The sequence below is a fragment of the Aegilops tauschii genome, chromosome 7 (assembly GCF_002575655.3).
Source record: "Aegilops tauschii subsp. strangulata cultivar AL8/78 chromosome 7, Aet v6.0, whole genome shotgun sequence".
Classification (NCBI taxonomy): Eukaryota; Viridiplantae; Streptophyta; class Magnoliopsida; order Poales; family Poaceae; genus Aegilops; species Aegilops tauschii.
In genome coordinates, this window is record NC_053041.3 from 62,869,047 (window position 1) to 62,885,260 (window position 16,214).

Genomic DNA, 16,214 nt, shown 5'->3' on the forward strand with positions numbered 1-16,214 from the left:
CCGCCGTGCCGAGTTCATCGCCGCTCGCGACCTCACACCTATGTGAGCGGAATTTGAAGCTGCCAAGGCCGAATGGGCGGTAGAGCAAGAGGCGGCCAAAGCCACACAGAGGGAGCGGAAAAGTCAGAAAGCACTCAAGAAAAGAGAGGCTCGCCGCCGCAAGAAAGAACAGGACGCACGTGCTGCTGCGGAGAGGTCGGCGGAGATCCAAGCACGGTGGGGTGTCGCCAACAAAGCCGGGAAGGAGAATGACGGCGTCTGACCAGCATGTGAGAAATAGTAGTACTAGTAGTTAGTGTGTGTGTGTCTGTGTCGCCCGTACGTTTGTTTAGTTAATTACGAGCATGTAACAGTACTACTAGTTACTACTGTAGTTTTTAGAGCAAATTACCAGTACATTAGCCTAGACTCAATGGAAAAATTCCTATCCTATGCATCAAATGGCATCTCTTTCTCTATAGGAATTGAGATGCATGTCATCTCACTTCCTATGATTTTCAGATTCCTATAAAATTCCTATCATATGAACCAAAGGAGGCCTCTGCTGGAGTAACTACTGTAGCTAGCAGTACTGCTGGTACAGTAGTTTTCTTCAAGAAGCAGAATTCAACGAAGTCATGATGGTTCCTTCGTCCGAGCAACTTCACTGTGGGTAATGTTGGGCGTGTGATTTGACGGCTCATTAGTAATTACTGCGGCGCGACGACCGGGGTGACTCTCCCTTGTAGTTCTACGGGCATGGCAAGTGGACCAGGATGGTCGACGTCCCACATGTCGGCTAGCGGAAGTATTCTTTCTGATATCGAGGAGCAAGGAAACCGCGTGGTATAGTATCACTAGTGATTTATATTTATTTTTTATTTCTAATGAATGCTAGCATTTCAATTCTTACGACGAAGGAGTGCCAAACACACGGCACGTGCTGGATGTCGCACGCATCAGCGAAAGGAGTGGTTCATGAACAGCGTGGTAGAGCGTCTCCACTTCTGGGTCGGAGACCACACGTAGTACTACTACTATACTAGTGGTATGAACGATACAAAGTGCGACCCGGAGAGAAAGACACGTCTAGTTGGAAGGTCTTGGGGCATACACGTAAACAAATATAAAACCTAATATGTGCCTCCATTACTAGGAAAAGGGCTATAGATGGAATGGCCACTAATGGCGCACCAGACATGTGGTGCACCACTACTATATAGCAGTGGCGCACCATGTGCTGGTGCGCCATTAGTGTGAAAGACACTAATGGCGCACCAGACACACGGTGCGCCACTAGTAACAATTTTTTTTCGAACATACTAATGGCGCATCAGGGCACAGTGCGCCATTACTAGTTCTAACTAGTAATGGCGCACCGGCCCGATAGTGGGCCACTACTATATTTTTTTAATTTTTTTTGCAAAACTACTAATGGCGCACCAGTGTATAGTGCGTCATTACTAGTTTAAACTAGTAATGGCGCACTGTTACCCGGTGCGCCATTAGTGTATATTTATGGACACTTGATCGATCTCGATCCCCATCCATCTCGATCGCTATCCCACCTCGCCAGATCCGGTCCCCCTCGCCGCCGAGCACCCCCCGCACCCTCTACCCCGCTCCACCGGCCGCCGCCGCCGACCCCCCGCACCCTCCCCCGCTCCACCGCCGCCACCGACCCACCGCACCCTCCCCTGCTCCACCGCCGCCGACGACCCACGCACCCTCCCCTGCTCCACCGCCGCCGACGACCCACCGCACCCTCCCCGGCCCACTCCACCGCCGCCGACGACCCCCTGCACCCTCCCCGGCCCGCTCCACCGTCACAAAAAATTATTACTGTTTTTATAAAAAATTATTACTGTTTCATATTCATATTCATTTTCTAAAAAATTATTAGATGCAACAAAAAATAATAATAAAAAAATTACTTAAGGCGCACATCTGGCTGGTGCGCCATTGCTATATAAAAAAAGATTACTAATGGCGCACCTCTGGCCGGTGCGCCATTGCTATATAAAAAAAGATTACTAATGACGCACCGATCGTGGGTGCGCCATTGCTATCTAAAAAAACATTCTAATGGCGCACCTCTGGCCGGTTACTGACGAAGCTTCGCGTACTCAACCTCTACTTCGACCCCCTCCGGCCTCCAGTGTTCCAGGTCTCACCCCTCCACCCAAATTCACTTCTCTTTGCTTATCAAAATCCCTGCTCATTTTCCCCTGCACGAATCATATGCCGATGGCACCACTGTTATCCCCATCTGATCCACCATTGCGTTGGGAGCCTGCAAAAGAAACACATAGATTCAGATAGACACCAACCTTCTGAACTGAAACTGAAGAAAGCAGTGGCATCCTTTCCACAAGCTGCATTCTCTTCTTTGATACACACTTGGGTACTGTGATAAGTGTCAACACACAACAAACACGAAAAAGGAAGAAATTGAAAACAGTTACTCTCACGCTCCTACTTCTACCCTACCTTGAAATCACATTTTGCTTTGTCCGAATACTTGAGTCTGGATGGATGTTGTGGTGTAACTAGGGAGGGGGAGGTGGCCTGGACTTGGGACTATCTTGTTCTAAGCACTGCTATTTAAGAAGGTTTTAAGCATAAAAACTTTAGCTTTAAGAATGGCTGTGTTCTACTGGTGGTGTGGGGGGTTCAGTTTTGTAAAGTGACCAAGCTTCCCTCTCAAGCACCAAAGATTCTTGGCAATGTGGGCAAGAGCTCCTTTCCCTTTTTTTTGCAGAAGTGACTTTAGTCATGTTAGTACTCCTACTACTATTAGCACATTGTTTGGTTTTGATGCCCATTTTCTTTTTCCCTTGTCATTGTATCAGTTTCAGAACCAGACAGTAAGTTTTGGCACAGAGGAAACAAACAAGAGGTCAGCAAACAAGGACCAATACACAATCTGCAGGTTCTCACCTAATAAAGTAACCCTGCTCGGTAGAGAGGCTTTTGCCAGTTCCCCATCCTGCTTTGCCTAGCCTATTGCACATGTCCACTTTTTGTTACATTGCGTTATCTTTCTGTAGAGTAGTAATGCTCCACTTCCACATATTTTTAGTTAGTTATCTTCCAGTAGTATTTCAAATTGAAGCCCTGAGCAGCAACACCTCTTGTGTTGTTCACTATCACATAGTTGCAAAACTCCAGTTGCTTTGGTGCAGTTCTTCTGGCCACTGGCAGTTTTTATGCTGCATGACACTCCTAGTTCATGGGGAGGATGGTCCATGGCTCATAGCTCAGAAGATGGATATATGGCTATTTAATTTGCAGTCTCTTATCTACCCTGCCAGTTAATAAACAAGTACTCTATTTTCAGATAGCTTGATAGTTAATCAACAAGTACTCTATTTTCAGATAGCTTGATCATTGCAATTTGTTGCTGTCAGCATGAGTTTATGTTGTTATAAGTTTATGATCGTACAACTGCAATTTCATTTATGTTGTTATAAGTTTGTTGCTGTCAACATGAGTTAACTTGCTGTCATTTATCGAAATTCAGAATGTGCTGGACTATATGTTCATTGGTACTACTTGTGATGCTGCTACTGTACTACTTGGGAATTTTGTTAACTTGTGATGCTGCGGCTGTACCCCGAGAGGCCCTTGAGTTTGCTGGAATGTCGATTAACTTCCGTTCCGGCAAATTCGGGTACTCCATATGTCCTATTTTCAGCAAAGGTCATGCTGAAATTTTCCATGAATTTTAGCATGACTTTGCTAAAAATAGGACATATGGGGTACTTGTGACTAATGCATGGGTCGGGGTCTTAGTACTTAATTAAGTAGGATCAACTGCCTCTTGTGTTATACATATAGAAGTGTGATATCTACTCATAGTTATTACTAATGTCAGTTGCTCGTCATCGATAAACCCTAATCTGGTAGGATGACCTACTAAAAAAGCCCATACCACATATTCTATTTGGATGGCCCTGCTAACCCTTGACCATAAATACTTGAGATGGATGTAGCAGGCTTAAAGAAAGAAATGTTTTTAGGCCAACTCCACTGGGCCTGGCTGAAAATGCACAAGTGTGCATGACTAACAATATTTTATTGTAAATCTAAACAGGAAAGAGGAACCACCCATCCTAACCATTTGCTCTCAAAATTACCACTTCACTTCTTACTACTGAAAATCTTAGACCATCTCCATTCACCAATTGCTCAAACCAGTTCGAAGGGCGTGTTTTCACCACACTATGGATTATCTTATTGGACCCAACAGAGATGACGTAGTTTTGAATTATGAACATAGGAAATGTCGTCATCGGACGACGAAATTCTCCCGGGGGAGTGCGACTGGTGCCACGACGGTCGAGGCCTGTGCGACAGGCCTCACCTGGACGATGATCGGCGCTTGAGCATTAAGCTCGAGGAGACCTTCGAAGTTGAAATGGTACGCAACGACGACAAGTATTTTTTTCATAATTAAGCATGACTTCAACTATTTCAACGTGTAATTTCATCTTTTACAATTCGAGTATAGTTATCCCATGCCATCCAAGACGCTATGTCTTGGAGAGGATGGATTTTGAAGATCATGAAAATTTTGAAACGAAGAAAATTCACCTAAGGACACATCATGATGTGGATTTTGAAGTAAATCTGTATAATGCTGAGAGCGTAACCCATTTTGGTTGCAAAAATTGGGAAGCATTTTGCAAGATGTATGGTTTTTATGAGGGTATGCCTGTCACCATGGATCTTGGTGATCCTGACATCGACCAAGACAATATGGACATTTGGGTCCTTGTTGATACGCCTCCAGTTCTACCGCTATGTGAGTTTCTCAAACATAGTTAATTATTAACTAATTTATATTGTTTATTTCAAAATAGTTGAGAACTTATTTCCATTGACAGCTTATTTTGATTGTTCAAAAAATGTGCGGAACATGGTAGACAAAACCCACTACACCGATGGCTCCGTGTTAACTTATCAGGAGAAAAATCATCTGGTCGGATTTTGTACTGATCTTGAGAATTACAATATCTACAATCAAACTCCTCAACATTATGGTCAATACGTGCCACTAGTGCACATGTTGAACTACGGTAACTACCATGGAGATACCCTGGTAAGAGTTTTTACTATTACGACATCCGTGCATCTTTTGCATACTTCTAAAACTAGTACATCATTGCTAACTATGAAGTTATTACTATGTTTTTCAACAAAGAATCCCAGAGGATTGTGTGCCTCATTTGATGTATCAGAACGGCAGCCTTCGTGTTTTGAACTTATATCCAGGTCATCCTACGAATCTCAACTGTCCATACCGGATTTCTAGAAGAAGTGGAGACATGCTAATTAGAGAATGGAAAAAATGTATGGATAGTCGTAAGGAGGTTTTTGGAAGCAAAAGGAAGCGCCGCGCAAGAATTGGAGATAGGATGATCTCCATTCTCCATAATGGAGAGTCAGGGTCTATATTGTTTTATGCTATTTTACCTTAAATAGGGTATTTAGGTCCTGCCTAATACCGATGATCATGTGCTAAGAACAATTAAGTAGGGTTGGTTCGATGACTATCAGGATGATGATCGTATGACTTGTTATTAATAACGAGTAGAAGTTGTATGATGATGATTAGTAGGACTTGTTAGGATTAGTATTACTTTCGACAAACTCGCTACTCGCGGTCTCGAGACTTGTAATGTTCTATCTTTGTTCGGTCTTTTGAATTCGGAGACTAATATGATGAATTGTATTCGGAGACTAATCTTCTATTGTATTCGATGAATCTGCTGTTGCTGTGTGGTGCTGTTTATATTCTGTCCAATAATATATTTTGTAATCTGTGCAAATATCAGAAAACAAAAAAAAATCCCTAATATACATACTAATGGCGCATCACCCCAACGTGCGCCATTAGTATGCCAAAGGATACTAATGGCGCATCACCCCGCAGTGCGCCATTAGTATGGCAAAGCACATGAGTAAATATGGCCCCCTGGGAGGCATACTAATGGCGCACCGTGGCCTATACTAATGGCGCACTGCCTGGTGCGCCATTAGTAAAAAATACTAGTGTCGTGGTACTAGTGGCGCACCAGTAGTGCGCCATTAGTAGGCAAAACTGGTGCGCCACTAGTAGGCCTTTTCCTAGTAGTGCTCCAATTAATATAGTAGTAGTAGAGTACTTAGTCACGTACTCCATAACATCACCGGGCATTGCACGTACAACATTTAGTGGTAATAAGATACAAATGCATGCCTATATGCCACGCATGTTCATACTATTTGTGCCTTTCTACTTCACTTACTGCGCTACATTACACAGGTTCGCACGTCCACTCCTGGGTACATGTCCTTCTTGTAGTTCCAGTCCCATGTGTTCTTCATATAGATGGAACGATCCTTGCATGACACATGCACCTTGATGCTAGATGTGTTGCGTGCTGGCAAAAGGATGAACAAAGCTCATGTAAAAAAAGAGTGGAAGAACATAGATTCCCGACGACCGAGAAGGAGCAAGGAACCTCGGGGTGGAGCGTCTGCACTCATAATATTTTATATTATTCAGCGATATAAAATCAACCAATCATCTCCACAGTGGACTGGAAGAGTACGAAACACGGCAGCCCAGTGTAGTTACATCATACTAGTACATGGCTAACCAACGCTATCACCATATTTCCTAGCTTCCGTGCGACACCTATCTCTAGTAATCCAGCAGCCCGTATCGCTTCTCCCTCCTCGTCTCTCTCAAAGTGCGGCGGGCTGGCGTTTTTGCCGTCTATTGAGGTCGGTTAACTCATCACAAGTTAGCGACATGCATAGAGCATTCTAAAAAAATTCCTTTCACATTCCATTTTCAAAAATAAAAAATCCTTTCACGTACGAATTTGACTGTATGCTTTGAGCAACTTGCATGTCCTATACTGCTCCTATTTGGATACTCTAACTTAGCTAGAGGTTAGACTAACTCATGACTAACCCTGAACTAACTGTAGCCAAAGAGGTGTTTGGGTGACAGGGTTAGATTGACAATAAATGCACTTGATGGAGAGAGAGAGACGTGATTTTTCAGTGGTCCCAATGAGAACTATCTCCAGTTAGCACCTCTTGGGTGGGATAGTTTTTTTTTTGGTGGGTTCGGTGCAACTTGCTCCAATTTAAATCCTCATGCTTGGATACTTTAGGGCTATTTGAGCCCCAACTAGCTCAAACTAACTCTAACCCATGGATCCAAACAGGGCCTATGGCCAGCCTCGACGCGGAGTAGTCGGTGCACCGGGAAGCGGCGCTTTCTCGGCCGTCGCGCCGCTTCAAAGCCGGCGCCAGTGAGAGGTCGCCTCCGCTCTGGCCGGGCATTAATGCGGCACTGACGCTCCAGGGCGACGCTGACCGTTTCACGCGGGAAGCGCGCGCTGGAAAGGGAGTATAGGTTTTGAACCGTTTCAGGTGTAGTACTGGTAGTTTGCAAAACTACCCAATTATTGCACTCAGTTTCCTAAGAAATTGTGGTAAGAAACGTTACTCCATAGCCTGCTTCGCTTCTCCTTCCTCTTCCACCGCCCACGCACGTCCGCGGGAATCGACCGGTCAACCCTTATATAGGAGTGCTAGCACAAAAAGAAGCATGCATGACCACTAAAATTTCCAGATTAAAGAGCCGCTTCGGCGGGAGTATGGCATATGTTGTTACCTTCGGCCGGGCCATGGCTACCGGGCGGGACATGGATCCTCTGACGTGGCTATCACTGCCTTACCCTGCCTTTCCTTCGCTGACTGGTGGGACCCACGCTTGGGTGTCCCACATGTCAGTGATAGAATGGTAGGATTGTTCACGTCAAGGGATCCTCATCCGGGCGACGGCGACCAGAGAAGAGGCGGCGGGAGGGGAATGAATGCAGCTACTTTTTGGGTTTGCCGTCCAGCTTAAATAAATGCGCAGCATCACGTGTACCCGCGGGTGCACAAATTGTAACATACGTGTTTGCTTAAGTGGGCGTCACGTAACTGGTGTGTGTGTGTGTGTGAGATTCTGAGAGATAGAGTGCGTGTGTGCGACTCTACTCTTCGGACATGTACTCAACCTTTTGCATCGGGATATAAGTATAACGGTATTTACTTTAGCTAGTGATTTACGTGGCCATGTTAACGTGGTTGTGTAAAAAAAATGTCACTTCCTGCTCGTGATTTGCGTTATATAATTACAAGCAAGATGCTCGTGCATTGCACGGAACATCAATATGCATTTTTTTACAAAACACATGTTGTGATTTACCCATGCAGGAGTAATCCCATGTGTAAAAACTAATGATATTTCAAGAATTTTATCGGAAAACTGGTATCTCGAGAATGTCATCGAAAAAAATGAAAGATGAGAGATAAGGTGAGGAGGAGTGGAGCGTGGTGGTGACTGGTGGTCGAAATGGGCGGAGGCATGGGGATGGACGACGCCGGCAGGCGGCTGCGGCCACCATGCTAGATTGTTCCGGAGACATTCTTTTTTAATTGCTCGGCAATGAGGTGTGGGAGATAAGGATGTGGAGAGAGGTGCGGCTATCTTTTGTAAAATTATCATAGTTTGCTTTCTATTCGTCAGATATAGATCCGACGGTCTATATTACAAGATGGCAGGCACACCATAATCGCCAACTCGGTTTTTTATAAGGGTACAGATGATAAGTTTGCTAACTACTAAAGTAAAGTGGAATTTGTCCATGTTATACAAGTAAATTAAGGTGATTGTTTATCATACGTGTCGTGGAATTGTCATGGCAGATGTCCTAGGGTGAGGACTTAGTCGTGAGGCCAACACATCTATGTGGTAGCTTGAGAGGGGTTGAGCGGAACGAGAGACGCAACACAAGACAAGGGTTTAGACAGCTTTGGGCCCCGGGAAACATCATCCGGTAACAACCCTACATGCTGTTTGTGGCTAGGTCTTATTATCATCACGAGGGAGTCGCCGGGAAACCGGCTCTTTGTGTCTAGCCCTAGAGATTGTTTCTTCTTGCCTGTCCCTCTTTGGGGAGCCCTGCCCCTCCTTATATAAGTTGAAGGGGCGGGTTACATGTGGAGTCCTATTAGGATTAGGACTAGTCTACCTTCTAATACAAACCGGATACAAGTCTGGGTCTTTAACTCCTTGTAAGGTAATATTCTTCACACCTTTCCTCTTAAATCGGCCCACCATCAATATAAACCGGCCCTCTAGGCCTTGGGCCTTGTCATCTGTCTGTCCCGCCTGCCGGGTTACCAGTGAGTTATAATGTCCAGGCAGGTTGCTTGTAAACCGTCTGGTCAGGGCAGGTCGCCAGTGAATCGCCAAATGTCAATCGGGTCTCAAGTAAACCGCCAAGTCCGGCCGGGTCATATTTCCGGCCGGTTCATACCGCGGGGTATATCCCCGACATTAGCCCCCAGTTTAATTTGGATTTATCCATGTTAAACTGATCCTGTAAAACAAACACAAGAACAAATTTGACAGGTTGTGCTCCGGGTTAAATATTTTGTTAGCCGGCACCTGATCATCCTTAAGTCCCTGTCATTTCCTCCTTCTAGAAAATCCGGGTCAGTAGACCAGCTTCATAATCAATTTGCTTGTAGAAAAAATATTGTAAATAAAGAATCCATTTGACTCGGCCTTCAATGCTCTGACTTGACAAAAATATTGGTCTTCAAATATTCAACTGATATTCAGTCGGCTTGAAAATATAGAACTTGCCGATCTATTATTTCCAACATCGCCGGGTTATAAAAACTGATAATTCCGGGTCATGATTGTTGCCAATGCCGGTTCATGATTGTTGCCAACGCCGGTTCATGATTGTTGCCAACGGCGGTTCATGATTATTGCTGACGTCGGTTCATGATTATTGATGACACCGGGTTATGATTGTTGCAGATACCGGATCATAATGATTGGTGACGAAGGGTCAATAATTGTTGGTGACGCCGGATCAATCTGGTTAGCTCAAAAGATAAAATTGGAAGATATTTCTCCCTTATATCCATATTACCTGTAGCCCCCAAGTCTTGAACAGAACAAAGTGATGGTTTGAGACTTGTTTCCATATAATTACTGTCACTTTGAAGAAATCCATGTTGTTCACCTCAGTCACTAGTAAAGACTGAATACTCCATATATGTAGCCCCCAAGTGCCGGGTTGTCATGCTTGCAGCAACCTGGGACTTGTAATTGCCTTATACTCATAAAACTTCAACGAGTATAGCCCCCAAGGGCCAGGTCATTATGCAATAATGAGCAGGGACTTTATAAATATGATCATGCTTCACTGAAAATAACATCATATGATGTAACTCCACCATGAGGCTTGAACCCACGTCCACAAGGTTAAGAGCTTTGTGCTTTACCAACTGAGCAGTGGACCCTTGAATATGATGGATTAAGACTTATGTACCTTCAATCATTGATAGTAGAAATTGGTAGCCCCCAAGGGTCGGCTCATTATGATGTGATGAGTCGGGTCTTCAATAAGGCCAATAAAAATGACTTTGCATTAGCCCCCAAGTGTCATGGTGCATGCTTGTAGCGACATGAGACTTGCATATTTGATATAATCTCAACTTTGAATAATGTAGCCCCCAAGTGCCGGGTCGTAAGCCGGCAGCGACTCGGGACTATTCCTTCAGTTGTAGAATAAATCACATCCATTGATAAAATAATAACCATTGCGCTAAAGCGACTTTGAAAACCTCAATCATAATACTGGTTATTGATAACCATAATAAAATCCAGCCATGTTGGCTATTTGAAGATTTGAATAATATAATGCAATGATTTATGAGCGCATGATTCCAATGGCGCAATCCAAATATATACTGGCGATTTACAATCCCAAGCCAGTCCGGGTTAATAAACACTGGTTAATTTATCATCATACTGGCGACTTATAGTCGAAAGCCAGGCCGGGTTAATAAACGCCGGTGATTTATAATCATGCTTTATTCAACCTGTTTCTGCATACAACAAGTTTAAAGTGTCCTGGCGGTTTACCGCCGGACAGGTCATAATGCCCAACATATAACCCGGGTTTATAACCAGGGATGCACTTAAGAATAATCAAATATGAAATATATCATACCTGTGACATTGAATCACATCGTTGGTTTACCAACTTTTTGTAGTAAGGGTGATAAACCAAATCTTGAGTACTGATAACTCCTCCCATATTTTGCCGGTTTATGATAAAACCGTACCGGGTTGTGATAAACACCGGATTAACCATATATAATGCTGGTGACTTATAGTAAAAACCAGACCGGGTTAATAAGCGCCGGATTATAACTGATCATGTACTGACAACTTGTAGTTGAAAGCTGAGCCGGGTTAATGAACGCCGGTTTACCAAAAACATCATAAATCTCATCAAAGGAGAAAAAACTTGGCAAATAAAAGCATATGAAAACTTGTAGTCGAGGCTTTTCACGGGCTGTCAGGCCCCAAATTCGAGGCTTTTCATGGGCTGCCAGGCCGCTAAGTTAAACCATTTTGCAAAGCCTTTTAAGATGGTCCTCAATCCTTAACCAATCGTCGTTTTAACTTGACAAGTTCAGGGTCTTATCAGAGTAACTTGTCAAAGTTCGACGGGTCATACCAGGTTTACCTGGGCGGAGTGACTTACTTAAAAAGGCAGGCTAACCCGGGGTTTTAGGTGTATACACCAGGCTTCCAAGCCATGGCTTGATAGCCTATTACAAGTGTAGATTCTTTGTTCATTGCGACAGCAAAGAATCCCCAAGTAACATTTTGAGCTGTGCTCAGTGGGTGCCTATATTTGAGTTGTTCTTTTGCAACACTCTCTTTGGCCCCGAAGTAGTTTTCTGGTGTAGCTATGGTTCGAACACGACCAAGCCCCCAAGTGACTTTTCTAGTGGCCTTGCGCCGATCAAGAGGTGTAGCTATGGTTCGAATACGACCAAGCCCCCAAGTGATTTTTATATATGGCTTTATAAGCCGGATCAATGGGTAAGCAGAACTCCGCTTTATAAATAGAAGCCCCCACGTGATCAATAATATGATAAGCCATGTTTGAACCGCGCATCATGGCAGCAGGTCCTCTTCGGCAACCTTTAACTTTTTGCAAGAGATATATTCTTCTTGAACTATATGTTAAACCGGATATTGAGAGTTTCAAAGCTTTGTGGGAGACATCTTTCTCTTGAACCGGATTTTAAACCGGAATCTTCATTTTCAGCCAGAAATTTTCTGACGGCCTTTAAACTCGAACTTGCGAGAAGTAAGTTCTTTTTTGAACCAGAAATTCTTAAACCAGATTGGAGAGCTTCAGAGATTTGTGGGAGAACAGATTTCCCTTGAACCGGATTGTAAACCGGATATTTGAGAGCTTCAGTGAGACTGACTTCCCTTGAGCCAGATTTGAAACTGGAATCCTTTGTGATGACCTGGATCTTCTTCACTGAGCCGGGATTTTGTAACTGTCATATACTTTCTAAGCCGGAAATTTTCTGACGGCCTTTAAATTTTCATCAATATAACAGTAGCCTCCGGGACCGGGTTATCTTTCCCTCCATCGTCCTGGGGTTCCTAAATTTGCTGAAACTGGCAAGATTTGCTGAGTCATGTCATTGTAGCCCCCGAGTCTCAAAGGTGACTCGAGGAGTTGGCTTGAGACTCTCCATATTTGACCGTGATATAAGCCAGCATAACTTGTATATCATTGGTGTTGATAGCACGATGTGAATCCACAGAAGGTTGAGGTGACTACGGCGGGTTATAAATGATCCCGTATGAGCCGTGTCAGCAACTCGGCCAATGGTTCTTTTCAACTGGTGATTTGAGGTTAACCAAACTGTAGTGGCGGAGACTTGTGTGCCTGTCCATTGAGCCATCTAGTGCAGACGGCGGTTGATAGTATATGATAATTTGCCTCCAATTTGTTGAAAGAAAACCGGGCAACCCAAGCTGTGACTTGCTCATAGTCAATAAACAGCTCCTGCAGACAGGTGCGGCCCGGTGTGTTGATGTAGACCAGGCCTCGGGGGTGGCGATTTTCTCACGTCCATTAACATCGAGAAGTCGGGATCCCAGCAAGCCGATGTGGGCCGGACCGCCAGGGTAGCAGCTTGTGTGCGTCCATTCATCATGTGATATGTCCCGGATTATCCCCAGGCGGAATATTATCAATCTGTGCTCCATATCCGTGGTATAAACCACATTTGTAATGAATAATAGTCCTGTATATAAGAATATACAAACCAAAGTAATTATTCTTTAACAAAAATAATGCGTACTAAAAATAGACTTGGATGGATATCACCTGGTATATTTCGTCAGATGAACACTGACGCTGTCAGCGCAGACGACCGCGTAGATGTAAGTCTGATAAAGCAGTAGCACCCACGTGGCCCTCTTTTTTCTTCTTGTTTATTCTCACGCCATGGATTTGCAAGGCATATAGCACTCTGCGCCCGCGAGGCACTGCCGTATATAGATCTTTCGGCTGTAACTTTGACTTGTTGCTCACTTGCTTTTGCTCAACGCTGTACTAGTACAGATTCGGCGTGGTCATGGCCACAGAGTAAGGCGGGCTGAAATCGCTTGCAGGCTGAAACCGCATATACACTGATTTAGCAGCAACTGACTTAAAAACTGCTCGTGGAGACGGCTGCGGAAGTTGGCAGCGGCCTGACACGCCGACGAGGGCGGTTCGAGCGCAACCGGTTTGACGAGGCCACATGCGGGTACAGCAGCAGCTTTGCGGCAGAAGCGAGCCAATCACGCTCGACGGTGGCCGGCGATTTGAAGGTGAGCCGTAGCAGGAGCAGTTTACGCAGCGACTCAACCCTGCTACTTAAGACAGCAGGAGCAACATGATTGGCTTGGCGTGCATGGAACTTCGAGGTGGCCATGGCGTAAACCGCGCAGCGGCTCAAGCCGAGCTTGGAGACAACGGCGTCTCGGCGACCGAGATGGAGGTGGAATCCGGGGCCGCTGCGGTAGAGTTGGAGGCAGGCGGTTTAACACGAGGCCACGGGCGTGGCCATTGTTGCAGCGGAGGCCATGCAAGGCGGAGGCAAGGAACTTGAGGCGGCGTAGGGCCGCGGCGGGTCTGACGAAGCGGAGGCGCGGCCCGGTTGGAGACGGAGGTGGCGAGGCCGGTTCGGTGACACCACTTGGCGGTGGAGAGGCAAAGCAAAGCGGCAGCTGGAGGTGATTTGGTGGTGGCGAACCGACCCACAGGCAGCAGGGCAAGTCCGTGGCGACCCGGCGGCGGCTCGAGCAGAGGTGAACCGGTGAAGGCGACTCGGCCAGGCTGGAGTACAGCGGCAGTTTACGTGCGAGACCGGGCGGTTTGGCGGCAAGCGACAGCGGAGGCGAGGCCAACCCTGGAGGCGTTGGCTCAGCGACTCGAGTAGAAGCGGTGGGCGGTAGGTCAACGAAGGCGAACCGGCGCGGGAAGGAGGCCAGGCGGGACGCTGTGCCGGCGGCGTGAGACGACGCAAGGTGTGGAACCGCCGGCGGTGAAGGCAAGGTTGTGGCCTAAAGGTGCGGCAGCGGGTCATGGCCGGTAGCGTCGACAGGGGTGAAGCCACAACACAGACTTGCAAGGCTCACCGGTGATGAAGACGAGGATCGGCTCAGAGGCCGCGCGGGCGAAATGAGGCAAGACCGCAACGGTTTTGGAAACCGGTTCGGATCGGATAAGGGCTCAGCCTCGGCAGAAGCGAGGACTGCGACGGCGACTCGAGAGCGAAGCTAATCTGTGGCCGGTTTGTGGGGCGGCTGTGACGCACAGGCGGAGATCGCAGCGGCGACTCGGTCGCGGCAGAGGCGGAGCGAGGCCGCGATTGTTGGGGTGGACCGACGAGGCGTCGGAGACAGGTGGCTGGATGCGAGGCCGTCGCCGTGGCCGCGGCCGCGGCGGCGCACCGGCGGAGGCCGTGCCCACGTTCGTTTTTCCGGGTTGTAGACGGCTCTGCTGACTCAAATCCGTGTTTTCCTCCAAGTAGTGTTCTTTCCTCTCTCTATCTTCGCAGATTACTTTACGGATTCGCCTCGGGACTTTGTGGACATGGAGCAGTAGTGGAACTCAGCAGATTAGGATGTAGCCACGGATGTCTTGCGCGCAGACGGGCCGCATAGTGGCGCGAGCCGGCTGCTCGAGGTCCGTCCGAGGTGAGGCCATGTTGGATAAGCAGTGAGCCGGCGGGGCAGACCCGGCGGGCCGGTTGATGAAGTTAGGCGCGCGGGCAATCTGGCAAGGCAGAGTGCGCAAGGGCGAGGAAACCCGAGACGCGGTTGGTGGCCTAGAGCAGAAACGAGGTAGTGGTCGCGTCCGCCGGGCGGTGCCGACACCGGCCGTGTGTGAAGGCGACCCGGCGACTTGAAACAGCAGCAGCGACTCAAGGTAGCACATGAAGTAGAGCTCAGCGGCTCGGAACACAGCAGCAACGGGGCCATGATAGTGAAGACAGCAGGGAAAGGCAGTGTTCGCAGTGGAGCGGTAGCAAGAGGCCGAGGCACCAGCGGGTCAAGGAAGCAGGGCGCGGCTTGAGCCGCCGCGCAAGGACAGCGACCCGGCGAGGTGAGCCGGCGCTGGTGGCTGGTGTCCTGAAGCGAGGCCAGCGACCCGGCGCGGGCGATTCGACAGCAGGGTCGTGGAGATAGCGGCTCGAGGGGCACGACACAGAGATACGACGACTTGGAAGCAGCAGAAGCTGATGATGGCGACGGGGGCCGAAACGAGCGGCGGAGATGGCGGCTCGAGCCGGCAGAGGCGACGGGCGGCGGACTGGCGAGGCGACTTGGAGGCGCCGTGGAAGGAACCGCGCGCAACACAAGCGCGGTGGAGGAGCAACCAGGCGCGCCGGTTAGCATCTTGAGGCCGGCGATTTAACAGTGACGGCTCGGAGTGGTATGGTAGCAGCGGAGGCGGATTCGAGCCGGAGGTGGAACGAAGCCAGCCACAGGTCGTGGTTGGTTTTGGATGGATTCACATCCGTGTCCTCCGGATCGTGGGCCCTTTTTTTTACGCCGATTACTGCCACACGTGTGGGCGTTAAGGGATCTGCCCACACGTTCTGTGTGGTGCCTAAGAGGACCAGCCCACACGCATGTGTGTTGGCAAAACAACTAGCGCCCATACGCCTCTTTTTTCCCCTCCCGGTCCCTCTTACACGCGTGCGTGTGGGCGATATAGATAACGCCCACACGCCCGGTACATCAGGCCTCGTACCTCGTGGTCCCGCACGCCCCACGTGACACTTTA